Source organism: Coturnix japonica, chromosome 20 (genome assembly GCF_054131305.1).
Source record: "Coturnix japonica strain WE chromosome 20, WE-NBRP24, whole genome shotgun sequence".
Classification (NCBI taxonomy): domain Eukaryota; kingdom Metazoa; phylum Chordata; class Aves; order Galliformes; family Phasianidae; genus Coturnix; species Coturnix japonica.
The window spans coordinates 7792062-7808783 of record NC_140682.1 but is presented as its reverse complement, the minus strand read 5'-3'; the positions used below and the strand labels follow the sequence as shown (position 1 = coordinate 7808783).

The 16722-nt window shown below is 51.2% G+C and overlaps 1 protein-coding gene and 1 long non-coding RNA gene across 2 annotated transcripts in view; one reads left to right on the top strand and one right to left on the bottom strand.

The window, feature by feature from the left end:
* LOC146757518 (rho GTPase-activating protein 32-like) overlaps positions 1-16722 on the top strand; it is a 218196-nt gene that overhangs the window by 153162 nt on the left and 48312 nt on the right. The window lies entirely within an intron of this gene.
* LOC146757525 (uncharacterized) lies at positions 6310-7227 on the bottom strand. Its single transcript, XR_014936115.1, has 2 exons — positions 7158-7227; positions 6310-7004 (listed from the first exon to the last, which is right to left on the bottom strand). It is a non-coding gene; the product is annotated as an uncharacterized LOC146757525 (long non-coding RNA).

Genomic DNA, 16722 nt, shown 5'->3' with positions numbered 1-16722 from the left:
CAGTGTTTACCGTATTGGTGACAAAAAGGGGGACATTGGTTCATTGGTTCTCACCCCAAAGATTCCTGAAATACCAGGCCATCCTGGTATAGTAGGGTGATGTAGAAATAATTGTGACTAATATTGTCAACCCAGTATCTTTCCTTAGTGGAACTCCCGGAGAACCAGGATTACACGACTGCTTTGAAACAACTGAAGCTGCACATTCCAGCCGGTCAGTCGAACTTGAAGGACGAACCCTTAGAAGATGCAGAAGACGCCTGGTTTACCAGCAGCCGCAGTTTTATGAGACAAGGAGACTGTAAGGCAGGACATGCAGTAACTGCTACTGACCAGGTGACCGAAGCACAACCACCAGCTGTGGGGACTTCCCCTCAGAAGACTGAAATAACTGCCTTGACAAGAGCTTTAATCATATGGACAGATGCTAAATATGCGTTTGGGTGCCACACGCTCATAGTACCATCTGAAAAGAGCAAGGATTGCTCACACACAAGGAAAACAGCCTGATGTAAATCTATCAATGGCTATTATATGTTGTAAAGGACATCAGAAATGTAACACTGTACAGGAAACAGAAAATAAGCTGATAGATCAGATGGCAGAACAGGCAGTTGAAGAGGGCTTCAATTCCAGACGGTAAACTTAAAATCTCTGAAGCCAAGTCAAAACCTGTAAAATACTCTAAAGAGGACAGGAGTCCAATTAATGATTTAGAAAGGAAGAGAGCAAGCTGACAGATGGGTGCATGCCCAAATGGACACACTGTTATGCCCTTTAGTATTTTATGGAAACCGGTTATAAGGGAAGATAAGAGAATATATTGGGCAAACCAACACTACAAAGTACAGTCCCAGTGCCAGGAACAGGGCACAAGTGGGCCTCACGGGAAAGGGCCTTCCAGGGCAACAGTGGCAAACTGATTTCACAGAACTCACAAGAAAAGGGGGGGTATCGCTGTATGAAAATTTCTGTAACCTTAGAAACAATTGAGGATGCTGCTGCAGGTGCCTGATGGACAATCCAAGAGGAGGTATCCTGTTTATCCAAAGTTGCATGGCAACATGGAGTAGGCAGGGATAACACCGATTGGGGAATAGTTTTCTCTGAACCTTGGGATAAACTTACTAGTTGCCAAATTTAGGATGACTAAAACAGTTTTTCTTAGTCTGCATCACCTTGCTACTCTTGGTGTGTTTTACTTGTGTTGTTATAAGATGCTTTTTGTGTCTGTGCCAGGATACCAGAAGGGAATATGGGGTTTGGAAGAGACATGAGCTGAGACAAAAGGTAGAGAGTGGAGCCTATTTTGAGACCCATTAAGAATCTAGCAGGTAAAAGCCTGCTAGATTAATGAAAAGGGGGGAATTGAAGAGTGAGCAAAGCCCCAGAATGGAGGCAAGGTAACACTCTGCTATAGAAAGGGAAAGGAGAACTTCACAGAAACCAAGACAAAGGGTAACTGTAGATAGTTTACATTTAAAAGTGCAGGGATAGGGGGAATTACAGACACTTAGTCAAAATAAAACCAGAGAAGAGGGCACTAAAGATAAGAAATTGTCCGGAGACCTCTGACAAGAAGAAGGATTAGATACCCCCGGGCAAGATGATGCTGACATGGGAGATCGATAACAGCAGATAACACCAAGAAGAAAACAGAAGAAGAATTTCACCCCAAAACAACGGCAAGGGTCGCGGGGAATGGGGTCAGAGGGAATGAGGGAATGGGGTTGTGAGGAATGGGGCCATAGGGAATGCAATGAATATGTAATCAAACTGAGGAGGACACTATTGATTATGTATTAGCTTAACCTATATCTGTAACACACTTTTCTCCTTACGCTGTGCAGCTTTGGAGGAGCTATCCCCCTTGCACCCGGCGCCGCGCAACGCTGGAATAAACATACCTGCTTTACAACCCATCTCTGCATTATAGAGTTTGATTCCGCAAGTCAACCCAAAGACTTACGGCAGCGCCAACACAGCAGGCAGAAACGCGACGTGCTCCTGACTGCCCGCACTGCTCAAAGCTCCCTCCCTCTCCCTCTCCCTCCGTCCGCCCTATTACGGCAGCCCTTCAAAGCAACCAACACAACCACGCCAAACCGCAGCCCGGACTCGTCCCGCTCACTGCAATCCAGACCCACTCCATCCGTACAAACCTTCATCCACGCCCACTGCCCCAGCCCAACACGGCACCGAGGCGTGCGGATCCATCGGCACCAATTCCAGCGGGGAGTCCTCATTCACAGCCCCGGAACAACAACGCACACCAACACGGCCGGGGCCGGCTCAGGCTCTGCCTCCAGGCTTTTGGCTCCACTTCGGGTGCGGCCCGCAGCGCCATGTTGGGGCCTTGGGGGCGGCTCTTGGCGGCCCTCAGCCCACAAACCTCTTCCGCTCCCCCGGCGCTTCGCTCCGCTCCCTCCGCCGTTCCCCCCCCCTCCGCCCCACGCCACCAGGTGAGGCCGCTCCGGTTTCCACTCCCCCTTCCCCCCATTATCTGCAATGGGTCCGTGCCGTAACCCGCTCCCCCTGGGAAACGCGATCCGCTTCACTGGCGTTCCGCCCTCGCTTTGGATCCTACGGCCTACAGAGCCGGAGGAAGGCGATCCCGGGGAGGGGGAGGGGTGGGGACGTGTCAGCTGTGTCTCCACGGAGGGCTGTGTCCCCCCCCCTACAGGTGGAGCTGCTGCTGCTGCTGCTCGAGTACCCCCGTGAAGCATGCGGGGTCCCGGGGGGGTCCCGGCGGTATACGACGCTCTACTGGAGCTGCTGACTCTGCCCCACAACCCTCCGGGTCACCCCCGGGCTCTGCTCCTTCTGGCCACCGTCACCGTCCTATTGGCCACCGGCACGGGGGGGTCCGTGGGTGTCGTTGCCCCCTTTGTGACCCTCCTGCTGCAGGAAGCCGAGGGGGTGAAGCAGGGGGGGGCCCGGAGGCAGCAGCTGAGTGTCTGCGGGAGCTGCTGAGGGGCCGGGGGACCCCCCCAGGATGTTGCCTTGTGTGGCTCGGAGGTCCCTGCTGGGTCGCTTGGCTGTAGCCTCTGCCATTCAGCCCCTGGTGCTGCTGCTGGTGGAAGGTGAGAAGCTTTGGGGGGGGATGAATCTTGGGGGGGGGAGGGCTCTGCATTGGTACTGGGGAGGGTCTGGGGGCTGAATTTGGGTGATGGAATCCCAGGGATCATCACGTTGGTACTGGAAGGGATCAAGGGATCCATTGGAATCCCATTATGGGGGTGGGGGGGAATCCAGGGGATCTTTGTATGGATGGAGGATCTCACCCCCCATCTCTTTTCTTTCTCATCAGATCCTGTTGAATCCTGCCGTGCTGATGGACCAGATCCTGGAGCTTCTCCTATGTCTGCAGGTGACTCCTTCCACAACCTGCTGCCAGATCCCGGCCTCACACTGTGATCCACTGGGTCCCAACAGCCCTGGGCAGCCTCGTGTCACCGTGGGGCTCAGCTCCTCTGGATCCCAGTGCACCCCTTACCCTTCTAATGCACCTCCCTGCCATGCAGCCCTTACAGACCCCAGGGGTCCCGGTGTTGTCACATCACTGGATGCTGGGGATCCGCTCCGCATCGCACTGCTGGATCCCAAAGGACCCCCTGGCAAAGCACTGCTGGATCCCAAGGATCCCCTTGGCACAGCACTGTGGGATCCAGACCCCAAGGATCCCCCCCATGGCACAACTTCCAGGGCTCCCAATGATGGAGCACCTCAGGATCCCAGGGGGGACCCCTGTAGCAGCCCCTCGGTGGATCCCCTCCCCCCACTTCCACGCCACCTCCTTGCTAACTCCTTCCTCCTGACTCCGCAGCCCAGGCCCAGCTGCTGTGGGTGCTGAGGGACTCCGAGAAGCCCCCCCGAGCTCTTCCCCTATTCTAACCCAACTGCTGCCCACTGCAGAGTTGGCATTGCTCCATGCTGCTCTCTGGGGGTCCCAGGGGGGTCTTTGCCCCATCCCTGCGTCCTTCCAACACCACTTGGCTTCCTTAGCCCAGCACCCAGCTCTGCCCCCCTCCCTGCGCCTCTTCTTCCTCCTCTGCCTCGGGACCCCCCCCTCGCCCCCCTTACCCCCCCATTTGGCCGCCAGCCTCTTCCCCATGTTCTCCGAACCCCCCCGAGCTTCTCCTGTCCCCCTTAGGGCTGGCAGCCGCTGCTTGTTCTGGGGGAGGGGATGAAGGGCAGTGGGGCAGTTGTTGGCTCCGGGCTTTGGTGGTGGGGTTGGTAGCTCGGGGGGGTCCTCCCGGTGTTTTCTGCCGGGCTCTGGTGGCCTTATCTAAACACTTGGGGGGCAGCGGGACCCCCCCGTCGAGTTGGTTACAGCCGCCACCTCTTTGCTGCTGCGCGGTCCCCATTTCGCACCCCAGATCTTAGAGGCCGCGGGGGGGTTCGGGGGGTTGGGGGAGGCTCTGGGCGCCGCTTTGAGGCAGGGGGTGCTGAGCGCTGCCTCCCCCCTGCTGCCCCACGGAGCTCCTCCGTGAAGCCCACACAGCGTCGGGGGGGGCGACATCGACGTCGGCAACCGGGCTGCGCTTCACGCCGCTTTAACGACCGCTTTGGGTCCCCCCAAGCTGGGCACCGTGTTGGCCGCCCCCCCGCTCCGCCTTCCACCACCTCGGGTAAGCACGGAAGGGGGGGGTCGGCTCTCAGCCTCCGCTCTGTCCCCCCTCCTTTCCGCCTCCATCACCTCCCCGACCCCCCCCCCCCACCGCTCCGCCCCCTTTCGGTGCCCCCGGGATCCCAGTGGTTACAGGAGGGCTTTGGCACGATGGGGAGCCCCAGGGGGGGGGTTACTGCTTTGCCTCCGTTTGGAGCCCGACGACGCGACCCCCCCTCATCGCCTCCACGTCCTGGCGCTGCTGCTGCAGGTGGGGGGGGGCTCAGGGCCGCTCGGTGCGGTTGGGGTCGGGGGGAGCAGAATTAAGGCTCACCCTGCACCCCTCTCGCTCCCCCCCCCACCCCCCCCCCGTCCTCCCGGTCAATGCCCTCCCTGATAGCAACCCCAGTGATACCCCAACATCGCTCCTAACATCGCTCCCCAACATTACTCCAACGTTATCCCAACAGCATCACACCAGTGTCACCCCAACACAGCCCCAATGTCACCCCAATACCACCCCAATGTCACCCCAATGTCATCCCTACGTCACCCCAATGTCACCCCAACAGCATCACTCCCGACATCACCCCAGTGTCCTCCCAATGACTGACCCCCAGCTCACCACAGCCTCCCTTTGTGAATTATAGGGAGCAATAAGACCCTCACTACCCCATAGCAGATCAATCCATGCCCCCACTTGGTGTTATCTGATGGCTGTTTGCTGGCTGGCTCTTGCTCCATTCAACCACCACTGTCTGGGCCCATCCTCCAGTCAGTTCCTCACCCAGCACAGAGTGCACCAATGCATGCCAATGACCCCAAATGATCCGAAATCCCCCCAAGTGACCCTAAAATGACCGTAAAATGATTCCATAAGTGCCCCCAAATGGGCTGCAGCTTCCGCAGGAGAAACCCATGGCGGATGGTGTGGAAGGCTTTGCTGAAGTCAGTGCAGACCAACAGACACCAACAGCCTCAGCTGTCACCTCCCCCAGCACTCATGGATGGATCCCATCCGGCCCCATGGACTCGTGGTGCTCCAGGTGGAACAGCAGGACTCTGTTTCCTCTTGAATCGTGGGGGTTTGCTCTGCTCCCCATCCCAGACAGCCAAGTCAGAGAGCAGAGAACCCATCAAGAGCCTTTTTGTCCCCCATTTTCCCTTCACATCCCTTACCCACTGCAGCCTTCGCTTCCCTGAAGCTGCTCTCCCCATACACTGCTGGAAGGAGCCTTAAAGCCACAACTACCAGCCCCGGAGCTCAGGGTTTGGTGACAGGGATGCCTCATTGGGCATTGGGGTGCATCTAAAAGGGCTTCAATCTTTGGTTCTTGGGTTCAGGCCTTTGAGAGGGGTTCACCCTTTGATTCCTTGGGGTTATACACTTTTCTGACCCATTTGGCATCAGGGTTCTGCTTTTAGTTGCCCTTTCTCCCCCGTTTTCCATCTCTATCCCCCTCCAGGGCTCCATAGCAGAGACACTTTGCTGCAGCCTTCATATATAAACTTCATATATAATCTTCATGTATGAACTTCATATAAAAGCAGAAGAGAAGCATGCAGACCAAGCAGCATCTGAGTGCAGAATGGATGCTGCCCATCCCATCTCTCTTCCTATCTATGTCTGCTCTCACTCTGTGCTTTTTAAGGGGGGAATCTTTCCCCATCTCCAAAGCAAAGGGTCCCAAACTCCAAAGTGAGGGGAATAATAGATATGGATTTTATTGAGGGCTTTCTTAACAACTAACAACAACCAATTGGGGGTAACATTGGCTAATGGGTTAATATGGGCTAATTACAATTAGAGGCCGTTCTTATAGGCCATGGCTGCTCTGATGAGCCATAGAATGAAAGACGACCAAGAGTAAAGACAGAAGAAAGGGAAGGAGGGACAGAGAGGCAGCAAAGCGAGGCGGTTCAGCACTGGTAGATCCATTCACATCCTGCTGTCGGGTGCGGATCTTCAGTCTGATGGGCCATCAGAGGTTTGTTGTTTGACAGCGACTCCCGATGACAGTCCAGACTGATTTCCAACAAATCCAACGTGGTGGCACTCAGCCGCCTGCCAGCACTGCCCCACTGCTGTGCCTGGGGGCAGGAGCACAGGAGAGGCCCCTTCCGTGGGGACAGAGCCCTGTCCCGTGCCCCAGCACGCAGCCCTGAGCTGGGAGGGGTTACTGAGCTGGGTGGTCAGATGGGCAGCAGCCCATCACAGACCACACGCAGGGTCCTGCTTGCAAAGTACGCCACGGAAGCGTACATTGGCTGGGGCAGCACCCGCAGCAGGAGCCGATAGAGCAGCTCCTGGTCATAGTGCTGGGCGTAAAATAGGGCAGAGCCCAGCACAGCAATGAGCAGCAGCTGGAGGCAGACGAAGATGAGGCAGATGGTCCTGTGGGGTGAAAGAGGGTCGGGAATGAGGCGTCTGTGCCCCATGGCAGCACAGCCCCATATGGTGCCAAAGGGGCTGCAGAGGGGTCCAGGCCATCAGCACATTGATGGGAACCCAGCTGCTGTTGGCAAAGAGCAATGAGGGGATACTCACTGCATCCAGAAGGAGAACCCACGTCTCCTCGCCCGCTCCTTCTTCTCCTGTAGGTGAAGATGGGGCAGAGATGGAGGTCAGGGTCTGCTGCACAGCAGGGGGATCATGCAGGACTCGGGAGCCCAGCAGCACAACAGTGCTGTAAGGAGCCCTGTCCTCAAGGAGACCCCATTGCATGGGGAGACCAGTGTTGGATGGGGAGACCCCTGTTGGATGGGATGAGGGTGCTGTGTGTTCTGCTCCTTACCAGCTGTACTTCCACGAGCTCCGGCAGCACAGCCCCAGGCTCACACTCCACCTCCATCTCCATCTGATGCTGCTGCCTGTGGGCAACAAGGCTTGGTTGGAGTCTATCACCACAGGGGGCTCCCAAACACTGTGTGCCCTCCCCCCAGGGCTGGGATGGGGCTGCTCTGCCACACCGTGCAGGAACCAGAGCCCCATCTCCAGCAGCACTGCAGTCCCATTGCTGCCCCAGGTGTGTCAGAGACCCCTGTGTGCAGGTGTGGGGTGCAGGATCCCACTCACCAGGCACCCTCCAGCTCCAGCTCCTCCCGCTCCTCTCGCAGGCGCTGTTTCTCCCTGCGCAGCACCTGGAAGACAAAAACATGAGCTCCAGGTCCACAACATGGGGGTGGGCAGACCCCACCCCTCCCCTCAACCCACCACCCTACCTCGATCTCCATTGTCTGAGCCTTCAGCTGCTCTTCCAGCTGGGCAATGAGCTGCTTCTCCTGCAAGACAACGCGTGTGCCATGAGGGGTGGCTGTGTTGGGTCCCATGGACCCGAGGGATTGGGACCGAGGTCCTCCTGCACAGCCAGAGGCGTGAGGATGCTGAGCTGTGAGGACGAGCCCTCACTGCCCCCTACCTGCTCCAGCTCCTCTTTACGGGCAGCCGTTCTTTCAGCCCTTATTTGCTGGGCATTCTGTGGGAAAGGAGAAGAGCAGCGGCTGTCAGGGCACCGGTGCTCCCATGGGGCTCCGTCCCCTCCTGCCTCCTCCATCGGGGCAAGCAGGACCTGCAGGGCTGGAGCTGCAGACCCACACGAGGGGACTTCTCCCACCCCACACCACACAGCAGCATCTCCTCACCTTCAACAAAGACTCCCTGGCTGTGGCCGTGCGGTTCTCCATGATCCGCTCATGAGCCTGTGGGAGGGGAAAGGAGCAGCGTTGTCCCCCGGCCCTTTGCTGCCATGCCATGGGCAGGGTGCCCTCCAGCCGGCAGCTTGGCCCTTCTGTGCCCGTCCATTCAGTGCTCACCTGCTCCAGCTCCTGCAGCAGCTCCACGCGCTGCAGCGCTGTTAATGTTCCACTGGCAAACTGGGCCCGCATTGCTGCACCACTCGCACAGCTCCTTGCAGGACCTGCACCGCCTGCAGAATGGGGCCGGCAGGTTCCGTGCTGACCCACTGCCCCTACCCCACCCTGGCGGGGCTTCTATGAGGTCAACGTGTCATTGTGATGTCACCTTGAAGGTCACAGAAACAGAGCATGGTTTGTGCTGGAAGAGTCCCTGAAGGTCATTAAGAACCAGAGAATGGTTTGTGTTTGGGATGGAGGCTCCTTGAGGATCAAAGAACCGGCTTGTGTTGGAAGGGTGCTGGAAGGTCACAGGACTGTAGGATGGTGTGGACTGAGGTGTTCCTTAATAAAAATGGAAGTATAGAAGGGTTTGTGGGGGAGGATCCTTGACAATCTTAGCACTGCAAGGAGGGTTTGTGTTGGAAGAGTCCGTGGAGATCTGAAGAAATACAGAACAGGTTGGTTTGGAAGGGTCCTGGAGGATCAAAGAAGCATGGAGTGGTTCTTTGTGTTCTTTAGGGTTGGTTCTAGGTTTGAGGTTTGGGTTTGTGTCTCTTTTGTTTTGGGTTCTTTAGGGTTGTTTTTATGTTTGGGGTTTGGGTTTGTGTCTCTGTTGGGTTTGGGTCATTTAGGTTTACTTTTAGGTTTGAGGTCTGTGTTTGTGTCTCTGTTGGTTTGGGTTCTTGAGGGTTGTTTTTAGGTTTGGGGTTTGGGTTTGTGTCTCTGTTGGGTTTGGGTCATTTAGGTTTACTTTTAGGTTTGGGGTCTGTGTTTGTGTCTCTGTTGGTTTGGGTTCTTGAGGGTTGTTTTTAGGTTTGGGGTTTGAGTTTGTGTCTATGTTGGGTTTGGGTTCTTTAGGGTTGTTTTTAGGCTTGGGGTTTGTGTTGGTGTCTCTGTTGGGTTTGGGTTCTTTAGGTTTGTTTTAGGTTCGGGGTTTGGGTTTGTGTCTCTGTTGGGTTTGGGTTCTTGAGGTTTGTTTTAGGTTTGGGGTTTGAGTTTGCGTCTATGTTGGGTTTGGGTCATTTAGGTTTACTTTTAGGTTTGGGGTCTGTGTTTGTGTCTCTTTTGTTTTGGGTTCTTGAGGGTTGGTTTTAGGTTTGGGGTTTGGGTTTGTGTCTCTGTTAGGTTTGGATCATTTAGGGTTACTTTTAGGTTTGGGGTCTGTGTTTGTGTCTCTGTTGGTTTGGGTTCTTGGGAGTTGGTTTTAAGTTTGGGGTTTGGGTTTGTGTCTCTGTTGGGTTTGGGTTCTTTAAGGTTGTTTTTATGTTTGGGGTTTAGGTTTGTGTCTATGTTGTGTTTGGGTCATTTAGGGTTACTTTTAGGTTTGGGGTTAGTGTTTGTGTCTCTGTTGGGTTTGGGTTCTTGAGGGTTGTTTTTAAGTTTGGGGTTTGGTTTTGTGTCTAAGTTGGCTTTGGGTTCTTTAGGTTTGTTTTAGGTTTGGGGTTTGGGTTCTGGAGGTTTGGTTTTAGGTTTGGGGTTTGGATTTGTGTCTATGTTGGGTTTATTTTAGGCTTAGGTGTTCGATTAGGGTTAGGGTTTGGTCTAGTGTTTGGGATAGCGTTTTGGTCAGGTTTAGGGTTGTGAATCATGAGAGCAGCTGTTTTATGTTTTGCGGATAGCCTCTTGCACAACTTGGGCAGATACAGCCTGAAGGACAAAGGGCTGGCGTTAATATCAGCTCAGGAACAGAACTGGGAGTTGGCCACAGAGTTTGCTGTCAAGGGAAGATTAGAAACTAGAAATGTGCTGGAGTTGAAGATAAGATGGCAGAACAGATGCCTCAGGTGGATGTAACATCAGCGGAAACCGCCCTGGGCAGCCTCCTTTAAAGGGTTGGGCATTTACAGCAAGAATGGCTATTAGCATTCATCCCACCACCATCAGAAATGTTAATTAATGCTTGGAATTTCTGCCCATGTTCTTGGAATGAATGACCACAGATAGGCTATGCCTATCAATGGTATGAATGACCACAGATAGGCTATTCCTATCAATGATATGAATGACCATGGATAGGCTATGCCTATCAATGGAATGAATGACCACGGATAGGTTATGCCTATCAGTGGGTAGTCACTGCTTGTCTGGGTGTGTGGGTTGATGCAGCGATCCCCATGCACCCAGCCCCGCAATAAAGGGAACAGAACCCATTGGCGTGTCACATTCCTGTGTTGGTTTTCTCAGCTTCACCATGGCCATGGCTTTAGGGTCATTTATGGGTCATTTGGGGTCATTTGGGGTCTTTTGAGGTCATTTGGGGGGATTTGGGGTCACAGATCAGCTTCCAAAGCCCCTTATTTTAAAGGAGATTCCATGATCCAAAGAGAGGAGTTGCTGAGCTTCTTTTACCTCAACTGGTTAGCTGTATAGGAAGAAACAATAATTAACGTGTTACATATACACACACCTATATACGTATATATACATGAAATCACTGACTGCACTCCCCCAGCATCAAATTCCCTTGTGGTACACACTGGACGTCCCTGTGTTTCTCCAGCACCCACCGAGTGCACCCAGCTCCCTGGGGAAAAGCAGTTCCACGGAGAGGTTTGCCCTTTCCAGAGGCTGGAAGGACCCAAACTGCTTTTCCCAACATGTTCTTTACATGCACTACAGGGACCTTATCTCCCTCTGCAGTATGCAGGGGGATGGATTGGCTAGGACCATCACGATTGACAGATCCTCTAGTATTGACCAACCAAGTGGCTTCTGCCCAATGCTTCTCCCAGTGCTGAAATGTTCCACCACCCATTGGTTTCAACATAGCTTTCAACAACCCATGGTATCATTCAATCTTACCAGAGGCTGGTGCATGGTAGGGGATACGATAAACCCACTCAATGCCATGATCTTTGGCCCAAGTATTTATAAGGGAATATTTAAAAGGAGACCCATTATGAGATTCAATTATTTCTGGGGTGCCATGTCAACACAGGACTTGTTTCTCAAGACCCAGTATGGTGTTTTGGGCGGTAGCATGGGGTACTGCGTATGTTTCAAGCCACCCAGTGGTTGCCTCCACCATGGCAAGCACATAACACCATTGTGAGATTGTGGCAAGGTGATATAACCAACCTGCCACGCCTCCCCATATTTGTCCTTCTGCCATCACCCTTCCCCCCAGAGAGGTTTCATCCTTTTGCTTAAACATGGCACACATGTGTCACTCATGAATAACCTGTGCAATAGCGTCCATAATTAAGTCCACCCCTCGGTCTCCACCACACTTATATGTCATGTCGCTTCCTTGATGGCCTGAGGTCTCATTGGCCCATCAGGAAAGAAACAATTCAACCTTGTTCTGCCAGTCCAAATCTATTTGAATCCTCAAATCTTGCTGCTTGATCTACCTGATGTGAAGGATGAGAGAAGGGCCCCACAGTGAGGGAGAGAAAGAAACTCACAGAAACTGGGACGGGGGGCGGGAGGGAAGAGTAGTCTGGTAAAAGAAGAATGGGGAGTACAGACACTGCGTGTGGAATAACAAGGGGGATGAAGGCCATAAAGATAAGGATGAAACAGCCTGAGCACAGTGAGGTGACTGGATGTCCACAGGGCAAAGTGGAACCAGTTTTGGGGGGGGGCCCTCCTGCAGGGTTGAATGTGTGCTAATGGGGTCTGAGGAATGTCATGAATATGTATCCCAATTCCTGCCAACTACTGATGATGTATTAGTTCAGCCTACATCTGTAGCACGCTTTCTCCTGATGGTGTGCAAGTGAGGTGGAACTATCCCCCTTGCACCAGGGTGTGTGCGCATCACTCATGAAACACACCTGCTTTATAACTACTTGGTGGTTATGGAGTTTGATTCCGCAAGTCAGCTGCACTGTCAGGTGAGTTGTCAGTTCTCAGCTCAGGTGAGCCCAGTGAACTGAGAGCATTGATGTAGGTGAGAACTGCTGAGCTGCAGGCTGAGGTCACTCTGTGAGCTCTGCACTGAACCAGCATCTGCTGGGAAGGGAAACTGATGAGCTGTGCATGTGCCTTTTCACTGTCCTGCTTGGCTGGTGACACTCGGTTTTGTGCAAGCCAGTGAGGGCTCCACAGGGTGATTCAAGCCAAATACATTTACAGTTGAGTGACAAACAATGTGCATTTGGACTTCCAGAATTCTGCCTTAACAACACTTTCAAACCAAGGCATCTAGCATTTCAAGATGACTACTGCTCAATGCACCGGGCATGGAATTCTTCTTCCAAGCTGTGCCCGATACCATCAGTCCTGCTGAGGTTTCCTGTGCAGAGTTGTCTGTTTCCTAATTACTGTGCCTACTCTGCAAGGAGTAAAACCATGCTAACCGTATGGTCAGAAAAAGAAGCTGGAAGGAAGAAAAGAACTCCAAGTAACTGTTTCTGCCATTCACCTCTTGTAACTCAGTGCTGGGGTGGCTGACACAATACAAATGAATGCTGGTGACAGATCAGTGCATTCCTAGAGAAGAATCACACTGCCTTGTGTTTGGTATTTCTGTTTGCCTCACTTGTTTTCAGCACAACTTGATATCTGTTTAAAATAAAACTGTATCCCAACATACCAGATTCTGTGCTCATCTGATAGAATCCATCAGGAGCACCAGAAAACAGGCCCTTACTGGATATATTTAGGTGACTAAACAAGAGGGACACACACTGGCATCCCAAAAGGAAGGTCTTCCACACCAAAGAAAATACAAAACCTTTCTGGTATCTTCCTTCAGAAAGTAAAGAAGTTACGAACTGGGTCGTTTCAGACCATGCAGGCTTCAGCATCTGGGAAGCCTCTGTTATTAGAGGAGGAAAGGGCTCATGCACCTGAATAAGAGCCATGACTTTCAGGACAGCAGCCACTCCCGTTCTTCTCCATCCAAAGCTGTCATTTAGCTTTCACTGCGTCTATTTCATGCAGCCATTCATTAGTTCTGCACTGCAAAGAATGTAGATCAAGGGAACCAATCTAACGTCCTTAATTTCCTGATGAGAAATCTCTCTCAGTCTCTTGCAATAGCACTGATCACCTGGAGCAGAGGAAATTAAAGCGCACAGGAAAAAGTTCCAATGGCAAAAGTTGAATCACAGCGTCACCTGCTGGAGACCGACATCTCGAGGGAAGCAGGATGGATGTTGCAGCCAAATGTGCTCCTCCACCACTGGTTTGCTGAGACGTACCCATGAGCACCACACATCTGTGCAGTCTGTCTGTCCATAGAGCTACAAAGGCAGAAGAAGAACATCTAAATGGTTTGTTGTGGTTGTGGGTTGTGACTGATATCAGTCCTTGGACCTGTTAGACTTCACAGTTGGGTTCAGAGTTTTCACAGCTCATCCTGGCTTTCTGGTGCTCCCTGCACAGTGACACCATCCCTCTGACCCCTTCTGTCACCCCTTTTAGTCCAACTGATTGTGATTTGCATGTAACTCCTCCACGGTGCTTCCAAATTCCTTACCAAGTGGGAAATGAGCCATGGGACCCATCTAATATCTGTAAACATGAAAACACGTGGAACTCCAGTCAACTCTGTTCCCCTAAGGATTAAATGTGAAGCAGCAAATGGTTTGACCTCGTATCACAGCAGACTCTGTACAGAGGATACTACTTGTGTTACAAAAGAGACTGAACAACATCAGCACAGGGCCTTATCAACACTGACTGCACAAAGAGACTGGGAAGTGAGGGCCCATGATACTCTGACAGTATATGGAGCTGCCTCTGGTTCCAGAGGAAACCCCGTTTCAGTCAGTGCTGCCTACGCTGTCCTGTGCAGATGCCCGAAGTCACGTGCAGCAAAAGCATTTACAGATCTCAACTTGAACCTTCAGATCTCCATTCAGGTGAGGTCCAGCAATGCTCATTTTCATCATAAACTGTACAGAAATATTACTTCAGAACCAAACTTTACAGCGTGATCATTTCAAATAGCTCCTCACTGGCAAGAGGAACAGCAATTGAGTCTGTGAGACATTTGGCAGAGCACAAAGCCAAAATCCCCGTGCTGCTTTGTCACACTTTGCCATCAATCTCAGCTCACCTCACACATACAGTGAACAAAAACCCGTTTCCTTCCCTACCTCAAAGTCTGCTAAACACGCTGATGAAAACATATTTCCTGAGATGCTCAGACACTGCTGCAACAGCGATCGCATGTGTGTGTAAAAGTGTGTTTTGATACACAGTGCAAAAACATCAAACATGATCTTGGGAAAGTTCAGCTCATGAGAAGTGGTTTCTTCTTGCTGTATTTCTCCATCTCTGCATTATGAATTTATCCTTTGCAAAGACAGCCAAGCTTCCATCCTTCGTACACCCTGAAAATATCCCCTTTGTATTTGTACTTCACATACAAAACACGCAACTTTGTCAGACTGTATTTGCAAACACTCACTCATCAGGCCCTGTAGAGGTCAAAGAATTATCACACCCTAGGCAGATTTTTAAGCTTTACACAGGTTTTCATGCAAAGCGGAGATTCATCGTGTGAGCTCAACCACCAAGACCAACACCAGTGCCTACAAACCCTTCAGAGAATGAAGGAAAGCAGTACAAGTAGAACTCCTGAACACCGCATTGATTTCCATGCCTTGGTGTCCCTGGAGAGATGGAAGGAAAGGCTTTCAGTCTCACATAGTATGATCTGTCATAAGTCATTCACTGAAACTTCAAGATCCAACAGAGACATTAAAGTATTTTCAATTGGGTGTGAGCATCTCTGTAGAAAAAAAAAAAATAAAAAAAAAAATCAGTTATGTACAGTGTTACACATAAAATACAGTGTTACACATACAGGTAATAAAAGGCTGAATCTTGCAAGCTGAGACAGGACATGACACTTTCCCTTCAAAATGATGGCTCTATTTTACAAGTGGCAAATCAGCCATTGCATTTGACTGCTGGGATTAGTACTGCATTAGTAACTGTTGTTTGGCTTTCATTGCTCTATCCAAAGTCTACACTAAACAGGCTGACTTTTCCCATTCTCAAAATCAATCAATACATACGTGAATCTGAAAACACATGAAGCAGAGCAAATTCCAGTCCCTCTACCTTCTCCTGGATGTGGGTTCTTCCAGCAGACTGAGGCTTCTGACCGTCCTTGCTTCCTTCTCCTCTTTGGAGTTTGCTCAGGTGCTCATCTGAGATCCAATCCTTAAGAGCAGTCAGGAGCCCATCAACTTCAGAATTCGGTGGTAGCTGTAATATAGTCGCATCATCAGCTATTTCAGCTTTCAACTCGATGATCTTCCAAGCCAAAACCTGAGCAGATGGGCATGCGCCAGAGCACATCAGTTCTGCTCATTATCCACTGAATGATGCATGATATGTCAAACAAATAAGAAGTAGATACAGACACCCCATAAAATTCAAAAGATGGTCCTAGCAGCAAGCTTTATTTTCTCTACCCACTTCCCCCTCATAGAATCTATTCTTTCTCCAACTAATTAACTCATGAAACAAATGAAATTAGAAAAGTTTCCTTATTTCAACAGGTATGCAGAGAATGTTCCATTGCTGAATGGCTTTTGAGTGAATTTCCCACCTTGCCCAACTCTTACTTGATCCCTTCCTGATGCTGCCCTCACTTCCTCCTGCATGAAAGGTGTCATCTGTTGTGCCACTTCACCAGTATCCTTACGCATCTCTGCCACTATAAACTGATACAGTTTACAACAAAACAGAACAAGGAATTCTGTTTTTCTTCTGACCTACAAAGGAATCTTGTCCAGATAAGAAGACACCTTACCTTCAAGATAGATGAAACAAGCCTCTGCTGTCCTTATCTATTGATTTGAGTACTTCTTCCCTAGAATCCCGTCATTTACCTGAAATAAAAGAAAAATACTCAAATATCTGTGTACAGAAAACTCGATTTTTTTGGTAAACAACACTCCGAAATCCTTTGACGGAGTTCCTGAGCAGCAGAGTGATTAAACCAACAACTGCTTTACCCTTTCTCTTCTTGTAAACAAGTGACAGAACAGTAGAGACCATGCTGCAAAAATGCCTCAAGAACTCAGGAACAGAGAGGGGGAAAGTAATTGACTGCATTCACACCCTTCCTGTCACAGAAAAACCAAGTCATCAGCTTTGCAGACATCCCGTTCAGACAACCAGCAGTGTTAACTCAGACTTGGAGAGTTACTGATCATAGGAAATAATTCCTCTCGATGGATTTCTTATGGATTCATTTGCTTCCTCAAGGTCATCCTGACATTCGGCAATTTCCTTCAGCAGCATTTCAAGCCTTTTCACTTCTGCATCCTTCTGCTGTAGAAATATCA